This window comes from Zingiber officinale, chromosome 5A (assembly GCF_018446385.1).
Source record: "Zingiber officinale cultivar Zhangliang chromosome 5A, Zo_v1.1, whole genome shotgun sequence".
In the NCBI taxonomy this organism is placed as follows: Eukaryota; Viridiplantae; Streptophyta; class Magnoliopsida; order Zingiberales; family Zingiberaceae; genus Zingiber; species Zingiber officinale.
In genome coordinates this window covers 34,838,877-34,851,833 of record NC_055994.1, presented here as the reverse complement: position 1 = coordinate 34,851,833, position 12,957 = coordinate 34,838,877, and positions in this window count along the sequence as shown.

The window sequence follows — 12,957 nt, the reverse complement described above, 5'->3', positions numbered from 1 at the left end:
TATGGATCTCTTGTAAGAGAATCAAATGATGTGTTACTCATTAAGGATGAGGAACCTACTAATTACGAAAAAGCTCTCAATAGTTCAGAGAAGGACAAGTGGCTTACAACCATGAAGTTGGAAATGGATTCCAGGTGTAAAAACCAAGTTTAGAATTTAGTGAACCCACCTGAAGGCATTATGCCTATAGGGTGCAAGTGGGTTTTCAAAAAGAAAACTGACATGGATGGTAATGTAATTACCTACAAGGCAAGGTTGGTGGTGAAACGCTATCGTCAAAGGTGTGACATTGACTATGATGAAACCTTCTCACACGTAGCCATGCTTAAATCCATTCGGATACTCCTGGCCATATCAACTCATCATGATTATGAGATATGACAAATGAATGTGAAAATACCTTTCCTTAATGAAAACCTGCTCGAGGAGGTGTATATGATACAACCCGAAGGTTTCACATATATTAATAAGAATAAAGTATGCAAGCTTCGACAGTCCATTTATGGACTAAAGCAAGCATCCAAGAGTTGGAATATCCATTTTAATGAGGCGATCAAAAAGTTTGATTTCTCACAAAATCCAGACGAACCTTGTGTGTATCAAAAGGTTAGTGGGAGTGTAATCGTATTCCTAATATTCTATGTTGATGACATATTACTTATAGGAAATTTTATGTCAGTTCGATAGTCAGTTAAAGTTTGGTTGCCCATAACATTCTCCATATAAGACATGAGAGAAGCAACTTACATCTATGGGGTTGAAGATCTATAGAGATAAACTGAAAAGGTTGCTTGGTCTTTTACATTCAACATATAGACAAAGTGCTAAAATAGTTTAGAATGTCTAAATCTAAGAAAGGTTTCATACTTATGAGGCATGAAATTCACATTTAGAAGTCTATGTGCCCATGCACAAAAGACGAGAGGATTTTCATAGATAAAATACCTTATGCGTCTGCAATAGGGTCTATCATGTATGCTATGTTATGTACAAGGCTTGATGTATCATATGCTTTGAGTGTTACGAGCAGATATAAGTTGGATCCAGGAATGGATCATTGGTGGTTGTCAAGACAATCCTTGAGTACTTGAGAAGACGTAAGGATATATTCTTGGTATATAAAGATGGTGATATGATCATACGCGGGTATACAGATGTCAGTTTCTAGGCAGACAAGGATTCATATTCATATTAAATGGAGGCACATTTAGTTGGAAGAGTTCCAAGAAAGATACTATTACAAATTCTACCTATAAGGCAGAATACATTGTAGCATTGAAAGCAGCAAAGGAAGTAGTTTGGATCAAGAAGTTCATTACCAAACTGTAACGACCCAAATTTCCTCATTTTGAGCCCCAGAAATAATTCAAAAATATTTAGAAATGCTATAGAAAAATTCTAGAGATTTTTATAAATTTTTAGAGTATTTTTATGTAATTTTTGGAGTTCGTTTGGTATTTTTCCAAGGAGAATAAGTTTTAAAAATAAACTAAAATAAAAAAAAATGGTTGTAGAAGCTGGGGTTTCGAACCCAGCACCCCGGACCCAAGCAAAATCGGCCCAACCAACCGAGCTGCGCTCGATTTGTTAATCATATATGGAGCGATATATATTTAAGTAGTATTTAGGAGCAGTAAAATAAATTGGAAATAAAAGTGCGCGGCTGAGGAATCGAGGCCAAGATCTCAGACTTGGTTAAAGCCGGGCTGACCAAGTGTGCTAGCGATCGTTTGTTATTAAGGAAGGAGAAAAATTCCATTTAAGCTATAGTTGGAAACGAAAATAACCTTGAGTATAAGTTTTAAATCCTTTTCCCTAAACCTAAAATTTCTCCCGAAATTCCCTTTCTTCTCTCACGCTCACGACGCCGCGCGACGGCTCTTGCTCGGGTGGAAACAAAGACGACTTAGGGCTCCACTCCGGCAGCCGGCGAGCGCCCTCCTCCACGAGTCCTTCACGGATCCGAGCCCCTCTCGGCACGGTGACTGCGCGGGCACAAGAAGAGGCCGGAAGCTTGCAAGCACCCGAAACCCTAGCAGCCTCTCCCTCTCGGCAGTAAGTCCAAGAAAGCATGGTAAGTTGCTACTCACCTGCGGTAAGAGTTGCTCCGATCTTTGATTTGGTGTTTTCTTGTTTTCTTGAGTTTTACCGTGACTTTCTCCCTTATTGCAGTTGTAAAGATTGAGTTAGCCATAGAACCCTAGTTTTTCAGATTTAAAGCTTTGTATTCTGCTTAAGTCTTGTTGAGGGATTCAGATTTACAAGTGGGGTTCTGTTTGCATTTTTTCATGGCTTTCACATGGCTAAGAACGAGTTTGAATTTGATTTCTTTCATGTTGTTGAGGCTGGGAGATTTCTGCATGATACCTGTTTGATCAAGTGCCTGATCGGGAAGTTATTCGGAGGATTGAATGTTGTTTTGAGTTCAGTGGAGCTTTGAATTTTAAGGTTGATTTGCTTTCTTGGGGTTCCGATTGGTTTTGTGTTCCTGAACTGTTATGGGATACGGGTTAAGTACAGAAGTTGAGTTGATCTTTCTGGAGTGGCATAAATTTTGATTGAATTTGTTTTCTCTTGATGCAATAAGGATTCGGACAGATTATGGTAGAGTGAATCCTTGATATCTCCGTATCACTAAATAGCTAAAGTTTTCCAAAGGTTTAGGATCAAATCTGTTTGGTTTATCTCTTTTGTTATTGTACAGTTTTGAAGTGTAAGTTTACTTGATGACCAAGGAATTCAATGAGTTTGTCTTGTTATGTGGAAGATTCAATTAGATCTCTAGTAGCTTAATCTAGTTTCTTTTATTTTAGTTTTAGTGCATGAGTGCTTGATTGCTTCTCTTTGGTTTCCGAGCATGATGCTTAGATTGTACCGATTTTGGGTTTTTGATTGGTAACCAGTTAGATTGATTTGTGAAGCCTATTCTGCTTAGGAGATGTGGAAATATGGAACAATTAGAAATATAGTCTACACTCTATTATGCATGAACAGATTTCATATTCACTAAGTACCCTATGCCATATATGAATGTAGATAGAGAAAAGTACGGACAACATGCTTGATATTCTATACCATTTGATAGTTGTAGACTTTTAAAGTGAAGTAGTATCTAATTGTTGGAATTATTTTGTTATTATACCGTGAGTTAATCTTGTGTAGTATTGGGTTCATTGGAGTGAGTTTTTAAAGGAAGATAAGAAGGGGTTTTAATGGATTTGGCATATAGTTGGGTTTAATTACTGATTTAAAGTTATTCAAGTTTGATTCTTTAAGTTTCAATTCAGCAAGTTGACTTCTTGAGGTTCAATTCAGCAAGATTAATTCCTTGCATTCAGTTCTAGTGTTGTAGCATTTGTGCATTGCTTGTACATTGTAAGTGTTTGTAGAAGCATGAAGGTTAATTCCATAAGCCAGAACAACCTTATAGTTAGCGTGACAGATGAGGGTTCTTTGGTAAATTAATGAGTATGAATAGCTTTAGGTCAGCATTTAGTTTAGTTCTTTTGCAAAGGTTATTAAGCATGGACAACCGGCCTTCTCTTTTAGCTTTGCAGTTTTATTTCCTTTGCAAATCAGTGAGCTTGAATGGTCTATTTTAATGTATGCAAATCTTAGATTTCCTTGTTATTGGACAGCATGTATAGTTAGTTGCAATTCCTTATGTTCACAGCAAGTCTTAATGAATTGAACTTGTTTTATGCAACTCTAGAATCTATATGTACATATAGTATTCTACTTAATCCTTTTAGGGATTCATGAGAAGTTATAAGTAAAGTAAAGACCAAGTTCTGAAGGAGAAAAAGATAAATATTTTAAAGTATAAGAAGTATAAGTTTTATAGAGTTTCAAATTCTAACCAGTTAGACCCTTTTGTTATCAATTGTTTAACATGCTATTAGATTCTTTGTTAGGGATCCTTTAACCTACAGTTATAGTTTTAAGTTTAGCATGTTAGTTTCAGATTTCATGAAAACATTTCAGACTCTTTTATTCCAAGTATATAGTTAGATTTTTCTTTAAGTTTTTAGTTTCCCTTTATTTTGCTATTAGGCAATGAACATAGAATGGCTTGGATTATGTATTGGTTTATTAGGCTAATTGGAGGTTGATCCGGCAGTGATTTTAGTTTATTTTATGATGAAGTAGATGGTGTAATCTCTTTAGTGCAGAAGCGTGGATGAAGAGTGAAGATGAGCATATGTAATATGTTGTTTTGGTGAGTATCATGTATTAAACTAAAGTTGATTTGAATTGAGGTAATGAATTTAACAGGTGAGAAGTATGAGAATAATTTAGATATGCTACTTCCATTCGAGTATACAGATTTGAAGTTCTGAACATGAGGTTTAGATAGTTTGCTTATGTTAAATCTGAGCATGAGATTTAGATAATTTGCTTACATTAAATCTGAGCATGAGGTTTAGATAAATTGCTTATGCTGAATCTGAGTTTGAGGTTTAGTTATGCTACTTCCATTCAAGTATATGGATAACATCTGTGCTTGGCTGATTCTGGAATTTTAAATGGATTACGAGTTATAATATCTTTATTGAGTGAATTCTAGATAAGCTGTGTATTAGTCATATTATGGAAAGGAAGTTTGAGAGACGATGAAAATCTGTACTAGCCAGAATATGTTTCTTTTGTTAAGTTTCTTTGCAGAATTTCTGTTAAATAAGTGCAGATTTTGTTAAGCTAGTATGCAGATTTCTGTTAAGCTATTATGCAGATTTTTATCAAGCTAGTATGCAGATTTCTGTTAAGCATTTGTGCAGATTTTTGATAAGTATTGTATGTGCAGATTTCTTTTGTATTCTATGCATGGTTATGTGTTACATAGTTAGTTTCATTCATAGATGCATACGAAAGTACCCTAACAGTATTTTGGATTTAAGAAAAATATAAGAAAGATAAAGAAAAGTATAAGACAGATAAAGAAAAGAAAGAAAAAGGCCAAGGCTTAAGTAGATCCCAAAGTCAAGACTTTAGGGATTTTGGCACACAAGGTGCTTATTAAAATGCCAAGGCATTATATATTAGAAGTATTAAAAGATAACAAGTATTTTACTTTTATAAGTGGCACTGTACTGGACTCTCAGTTGTCCTTGGGTTGGGCTCCCATAGTCGTCCCTAGGTTCAGATAACCTAGTAGTAGCGGCACGACCGACGGTCGACGGTCGATGACCTGAGGGTCGCCAAATGGGTCGGGTCGTTACAAAAGTAAAAGCACAGTTGCCGGGCCCAAGAAGAAGTTGATTATTATTTTTAAGTATTAAAAGTATAAGCTTTTGAACAAGTAAAAAATAAGTTTCACATAAGTATTAAAGAATAAGGCTTTAAGCAAGTGAAATAAGATACAGAAGGTGTTTAGAATTCAGTAAGTTAAGTTCTTTATGCAAGCATGATAGTATAGACTTGCCTTACATGTTTAGCCTTTCAGTATGTTTCTTTACTAATAGAAGAGCATGAGTTAGTTTACTGTGTTTTGCTATTTATGAGCATGATTAGCTATACATGTTTAGTATTTCAGTTAGTATGATTCCTTTGCTATGTATGAGCATGAGTAGCTTTACATGTTAGCATTCAGTTTTAGCATGTTTTTATTTATATACATGCATATCAAGATTTTGTGAGTTAGATAGCGCTTACTAAGCAAATTTTGCTTATAGACTGCACTTCCTCTTACTGCAGACACAAGAAAGGAAAAGATATAGAAAGGAAGACGACAAGGAGGTGTTCGAAGGATGTGTGATGCCAGGACTATGGAAGCCTTGGGACTAGGAAAGAAGTTTTATTTTAGTTTCCATTGTCTTTTGCTATGTTAGGAGTATTTGAGATAGTATTTGTTATTTTGATATGATTAGGACATAGTAGAAGAATTGTAATCTTGTGTGATGATTTCTGGTGTTGTTTTTCTTTATTTTGGATTTATTATACTGCGTGGTTGATTGATATGTGTTCCAGCCGCTTGTGGCTGAGTATATATTGCATGTATTGTTGAATATGGTTACCGGTACAAGGGAGACTCTGTCGAAATTTTTCGGTAGGGTTTCCATGTGATTTTTAATCATACCGGTTAAGTAGAGTTAGTAGTTAAGTAACGGTCATCCTTAGAGTGTAGTAGTAGTAAGAAGGGTGGTCGTTACACAAACTTGGTGTGGGTCTATCCATTTTTGAAGCATTATTGAATCATTACCTATTTAGCGCGACCAATCAATTATAGGGTCTAAATTCTCCAGTTATCTGTTTATCGTGACTGATCAACTGTTAGGTTTAAAGTCTCTGATCATCTATTTAGTGTGACTGATCTACTATAGGGTGTAAAGTTAGTCATCTGTTTATTACGACCAATTGATTATAGGGTTTAAATTCTCCAGTCGTCTGTTTATTGCAACCAATCGACTGTATGGTTTAAAGTCTCCGGTTGTCTATTTATTATGACTGATCAACTAGGATAATTCCACCTGCACTTTTCATTAAATATATTAAGCAAAATACAAAAGTAAGTTACAGGTGTACTTGTTAAGCTTTATAAGGTTATAAATGGTTGGCAATCCAAGGTCTATCTAATCTCTGGCCTTTAGCAGCTTCTAAATAGTAAGAATCAGAGACAAGCTTTTGTACCACCCTATAGAGTCCTCCCCATTATAGCTCCAGCTTATTAACATCTTCGATCGGCTTGATGCATTTCCAAACTAGGTCATCCACCTGAAAGAATCTAGGAATAACCCTTTTGTTATAATTTTACTTCATTCTTTGATGATATGATATAAGTCAAGCTGCTGCCTTATCCAATAATTCTTCTATCAAGTCAAGCTCCATAAGACGTCGATCAGCATTATCTTCGTCATATAAGTTCCTCCGATCAGATTTCATGCCAATTTCAATCAGGATTACGGCCTCACCACCATAAACTAGATAAAAAAGAGTTATACTTGTTGATTCTCGGGGAGTTGTGCGATATGCCCATAACACATTAGGAAATTCGTCCACTCAACTTCCTCCAACATGATCTAATTTAGCTTTGAGCCCTTTGATAATTTTTCTATTTGTTACCTCATCTTGTCCATTACTCTATGGATAAGCCACAGAGGTAAAAGCTTGGGTAATACCATATCCCAAACACCATTCTCAAATTTTTTCTGCCTTGGAATTGCCTTCTATTATTAGAAACTAGCTTATGTAGAATACCAAATCTGTAAATAATATATTGCAATAAGAATTTGATAACTGCTTATTCAATAATTTTGGCCAATGGTTTAGCTTTTACCCATTTTGCAAAATAATCCATGGCTACCAATAAAAACCTCCTTTGAGCAGGTGCCTTAAAAAATAGTCCCACTATATCTATACCATATTGATAAAAAAGATAAGATACAATAGAAGTCTTCAGTAATTTAATGGGATGATGAGGAATGTTCTAATGCTTCTGATAAGACAAATATGTTTTCACGAGTTGAGCAGCATTAGCTTATAAAGTGGGCCAAAAATATCCTACTAATAACATTTTCCTGGCAAGAGACCGACCTCCTACATGATTACCATAAGCGCCTTGATACACTTCTTGTAGAATATACTATATATCATCTGGCCCAATGCATTTAAGTAAAGGACAAAAGATAGCCCTTTTATAAAGATGATCCCCAACCATAGTGAACCCGCCAGCCCTCTTCTTGAATACCCGTGCTTGCTCTCCATGAATTGGTAGAATAACTGGTTGTAATAATAAGATAATTGGCGCCCTCCAATCCCTTTGTAATTCTAAATCGTCCTGCCTCTCAATGCAAGCTACCAATAGTGACTACTCCATAGGCCTATCCAAATTCCAAGGAATTATGGTAAAGGCCAATTTACCTAACTCTTCTACCATCTGATTATTTGAATGGGCAATTTTATATATACTAACTTCTTAAAATTCTGTCTTTAACTTATTAAATGTCTCTGTATATAACTTGAGTCATTCATTGTTGATCTCAAAATTACCAAATAATTATTGAGCTGCCAGCTGGTAATCGGAATAGAGTAGGACTCGGACGACCACGTGTCGAGCAGCTTGCAATCCTACTATTAAGACCCCATATTCTACTTCATTGATGGTAGCCCTATAATTTAACCGAACTGATAATTGCATTCGATATTCCTTGGGTGACATAAGAGAAATACCTATCCCACTACCCTACCGGGTGGAAGATCCATCAACATATATTTTCCAAGTTTCTTTAGTTTCAGGACCTTGCAATTGTATTATGAATCAGCTAAAGCCTGGACTTTGATGGTCGCTCAAGGCTGGTATTGTATATCGTATTCGCTAAGTTTGGTCATCCATTTGATCAATCTTTCAAACACCTCTGGGTTAATGAGTACTCAACCCAAGGTACTATTAGTTAATACTATGATTGAAAGTGATAAAAAGTAAGGATGGAACCTTCAAGCAGCTAAGACCAACCCATACGCTAACTTCTCGAGTGCAGTGTAGTGGCACTCTGCTCCTTTCAATAAATGGCTCAAAAAGTATACAGGTTGTTGCTCTTTTTTCTCCTGCCTCACCAATATTGAACCAATAACATGTTCATTAGTTGATAAATAAATCCATAAAGTTTCACCCACTATTGGTTTAGCTAATATAGGAAGAGTAGACAGATAGTTCTTCAGCTCCTCAAACACCTTGTTGCAATCATCATCCCATTGGAATTTGGTTGCTTGGTATAGTATCTTGAAGAAGGGGAGACTCTAATTGGTTGACCTAGAGATGAAGCGGGACAGGATAGTAATTCAGTCGTTCAATCTCTGTGCCTCCTTCAAACTACATGGAGGAGTCATATCTTGCAGTGCCCACACTTTGCTAGGATTGGAAATTTCCATTTTTATCTCCAAATAAACATTTGCAGGGGTTAAGCTTAAGCCCGTACTTTCTCAAAATTCTCCAGGTTTCTTCTATGTTTACACATAGATCTGTCGCTCAGAGGGATTTGATAATAATATAGTCTAAATACACCTCCATGTTACTTCCAATTTGCTTTTGAAAAATCTTATTCATGAGCCTTTGATAAGTAGCTCCTACATTTTTAGTCCAAATGACATAACATTATAGCAATAAGTGCCCTCAGTAGTTATGAAGCTAATCTTTTCTTGATCTTTTTTAGCCAAAGGGACTTGGTGATACCCTTGGTAAGTGTCCAGCATACAAATGAATTCGTAGCCGGTAGTAAAATCCACTAATTGGTCAATGCGGGGTAGAGGATAATAATCCTTCAGACAAGCTATGATGAGATCTCGAAAGTCGATGCAGACTCGCCATTTGTTTCTAGGTTTGGACATCAGGACAACATTAGCTAGCCAGCTAGGGAAGTGCACCTCCTGGATGTAGTCTGCCTCCAATAATTTGTCCACCTCTTCTTTGATGATCCTATTCTGGTAAGCTCCAAAATCTTGCTTCCTTTGCTTGATCAGGCGGACATCAGGATATACATGGAGTGCATTCTCCATGACTGTTGGAGACACGCTTGTCACTTCTCTAGGCATTCATGAAAATACGTCACTGCTGTATGTCAAACATTCTAACAGCTCGGCCTTGAGCTCAGGAACTAGGTCAGCTACTATATGAGTAGTCACCTTCGACCGACTGGCTTGAATTCATACTTCCTTCTTCTCTTCATACACCAAGATGGGTGGCTTTTCTTAAATGATGTTGACCTCCATCCTTTGAACTTTCCGAGTGGCATTAGACTCTATCTTTACTATCTCCACGTAGCACTTGCGTGCTACTAGTTGATTGCCTCTAACCTCCCCCACTTGATCATCAATGGAGAATTTTATCTTCTTACAGAAAATTAAAATGACCACCCAAAATTTATTTAGTGACAGTTGACCCAAAATGACGTTGTATACTGAGGGCATGTCCATCACTGTAAAGACTGATCAGTGCGCCCTCATTAGGGGATCCTCCCCTAAGGATATAGCTAATTTTATCTAGTCGATCGACTATACTTCATTACCCGTAAACCAGTACAAAGGAGTTGACATGGGCTGAAGCTCACTCGGGTCGATTTGCAGCTGATCAAACACTTGTTTAAAGATAATGTTAATAGATCTACCTGTGTCAATAAAAGTGTGAGATATATTGTAATTAGCTATCACAGTCTTAATTATTAAGGCATCATCATGGGGTATTTCTATTCCCTCTAGATCTCTGGGCTCGAAACTGATTTTAGGCCCAGCCACTTGCTTTGCACTGCATACAACTTGGATGACCAAATGCCGAGCATGTGACTTCCTTGCTTAGTTGGAGTTACCATCAATTGGCCCCTGACTATCATGTGTTAGGACCCTTGGCGGCCGGCTAGAGGGAGGTGAATAGCCCTACAAAGAAAAACGAAAAACCTTCCTCAAACTTTTATAACTTTAACAAAATTAATACTTGCATAAAATATATAAGACTGATTAAGAAGGAAGAGGCACAATGAATTACTTGGTTACAACTGGGGAGATTGTTAATCCAAGAAAGTGGAAAGCGCACTAATTTCTCCTTCAGACGGAGAAGCCTCTTGACAACAGATGAAGTACTCAAAATACAAAGATAGAAAAAAGAAATTGTTTACAAGTGTTCTATCTAGGATTTTGGGACAAGGTCGGCTCTCTCCCGTGCCGTCCTTCTTGCTAGTTGTGTCTTTCGCTCAACTTCCTGTGCTTCTAAGTTTCTACACACTTAGACACAGGATTAAAAACTAATAGGACCTAACCTAACTTGGTTGATTACATAAAAACTATCTTGGGGTACTAACATCATGTTGATATTACCCTGAGCGACATTATTGTGATTTTCTTCCTGCCGAGCAGATGACTACTCTTGTTGCACCTATGTGAGCATTTGAACTTGCTCATCTAGAAATTGTAAAGTTCCTGGCTGTGGCTCGGTCGCCCGATACTCAATCTTAAGTGGGCTATTTCATCATGGATACATTTAGTGATTTTGGTCTAGGAAACACCGATGATATCTAGGATTTCCTTCTCACTGATTCCGCAGAATGTAATAATCCTCCGTGTTGTGAATGGTTGTCTAATAATATGTGCACCACTTTCTTGGGGATTCTCGAGGAACCCCTACATGTTGAACAGCTTGAGGCTGCAGCTCCAGATGACAATACTGAGGGCTTACATGAGGTACTTTGGGTGGAGGAGTTGGTAACACTTAGCGTTCGGGAGCTCAAGTGGAAGCGGGTGTAGCACCCTCCGCCAAAAGTGGTGAGCAGCATCCAACATTTTACACCATCCGTAAATTATTGAAGAAGGGCGGCATGCTCAAATTTAAGGAGATGATCGTCTAGTTCAATTATTCCTAAATAATCTCCTATGTTCAGATTCTGATAACGCTTAGGTAATGGATCATCCAACACCCTCTGACAGAATGGAGTAGCAATTCACTCAGGCTCTATCACTGGCTACAACTTTTCCTTTGCACCTGTCCCGCACAGGTACCTCTCCAGAAGACTCCTGGGGTATTATTTTTTGGCGCGACTATTCTAATGGCATATGAAAAAGCACTCAAGGGCACCGAGTTGATGAGAGAGGAGCAGGGAACAAGTGAGCAGGGCCTTCCTCCAGAACCCCCTCTCCCTTTGATGAGCGGTGGTTAATTCTTTTGGATTTGGTGGTGGTAGCATACCACCAGTGTTGGCTTGTTGTTGTTGTTGAAGTAATTTTTGTTGATGTGCGTAGATTGTATACACTTGTTTAGCATGTTTTGACTCACATTCACATACTTTGTACATGCTTTGTCAATGTATTTTCGTACTTCCAGCTTTCCTTTTAGCATATTTACTCTTTTTGTTCGGAGATCTACTTTTGTGCATTTTCTGTACACAGGAGTCAAATTTGGTGAAGGTTTCTTGTTCAAGGCCAATTCAAAAAGCAAAGCAAAGGAGCAAGGCACCATTCTTGTACCTCACACGACCCTACCATGGGGGGTTGCCCAGGTCGTGTGTGGATCAATGCCCATGTGTTTGCAGCAGGAAAGGAAGTGCCCATGGTTGTGTGAACCTCAAACGGCTGTGCCAAGATGAGAAGCCAGAGGAAGTTAGGTCGTGCACACTACACAGCCGTTCAAGCCCTCCAGAGCCAAAGAATACCCTGGCCGTGTGCTACACACGGCCCGTGCGACAATTCCAGAGGCCAAGAATCCCCTGGTCGTGTGCTTCACACGACCTGTGCAAGAGTTCCAGAGCTGGAGGTAGCACAGGCCGTGTGGATCTACACGGTCGTGCAAGGAGTGCAGTGGCAGAGCCAGACGTGGTCGTGTCTCACACATGGCCGTGTGAGACAGGCAGAGAGGGGAATGAGCCAGGCCGTGTCCCACACACGGCCAGGTCCTCGGGCCATGTGGCGCCCGATTTTCCCCCTCTATATAAAGGTTTCTTCTTCATTTCAAAGGGGATCTTCTCCCTTTTGGGGGGAATTCAAGATTTGGGCGTTCCTCCACCTTCTTGGAGGGATTTCTGGCGATCAAGGGTGGATCTTCAACGCTTCGACTCCGGGAGAATAAGGATTGGATCCGAATGTTGGTGCAGGAAGCATCCGACGATCGAATCCAAGTTTTGATAATGGCAAAGGGTTCAAAGTTAAGCCTTGTTGTTATCTAACATGTTGAATGAGTGTTTCAGGTAAGTCCTAACTGCGGTTAGGCAAAGGTGAAAACACTAGGGGTGGTAAACCTAGGTCCTAGGGGGTGTTAACCTTAGGTGGAGAAAAGTCCTAGCTGCGGTTAGGCAAAGGGAAAAGCCCTAGGGGGTGGTAACCCTAGGTCATAGGGGGTGGTAACCCTAGGTCATAGGGGATGGTAACCCTATGCGGAAAGTCTTGGCAGGTCGATGGCTTCAGGAAAAAGTCCTAGGGGGTGGTAACCCTAGGTGGAAAGTCCTGGTGTCACGAACCAGGTGAAAGACTGGACTAGCCGGGAAG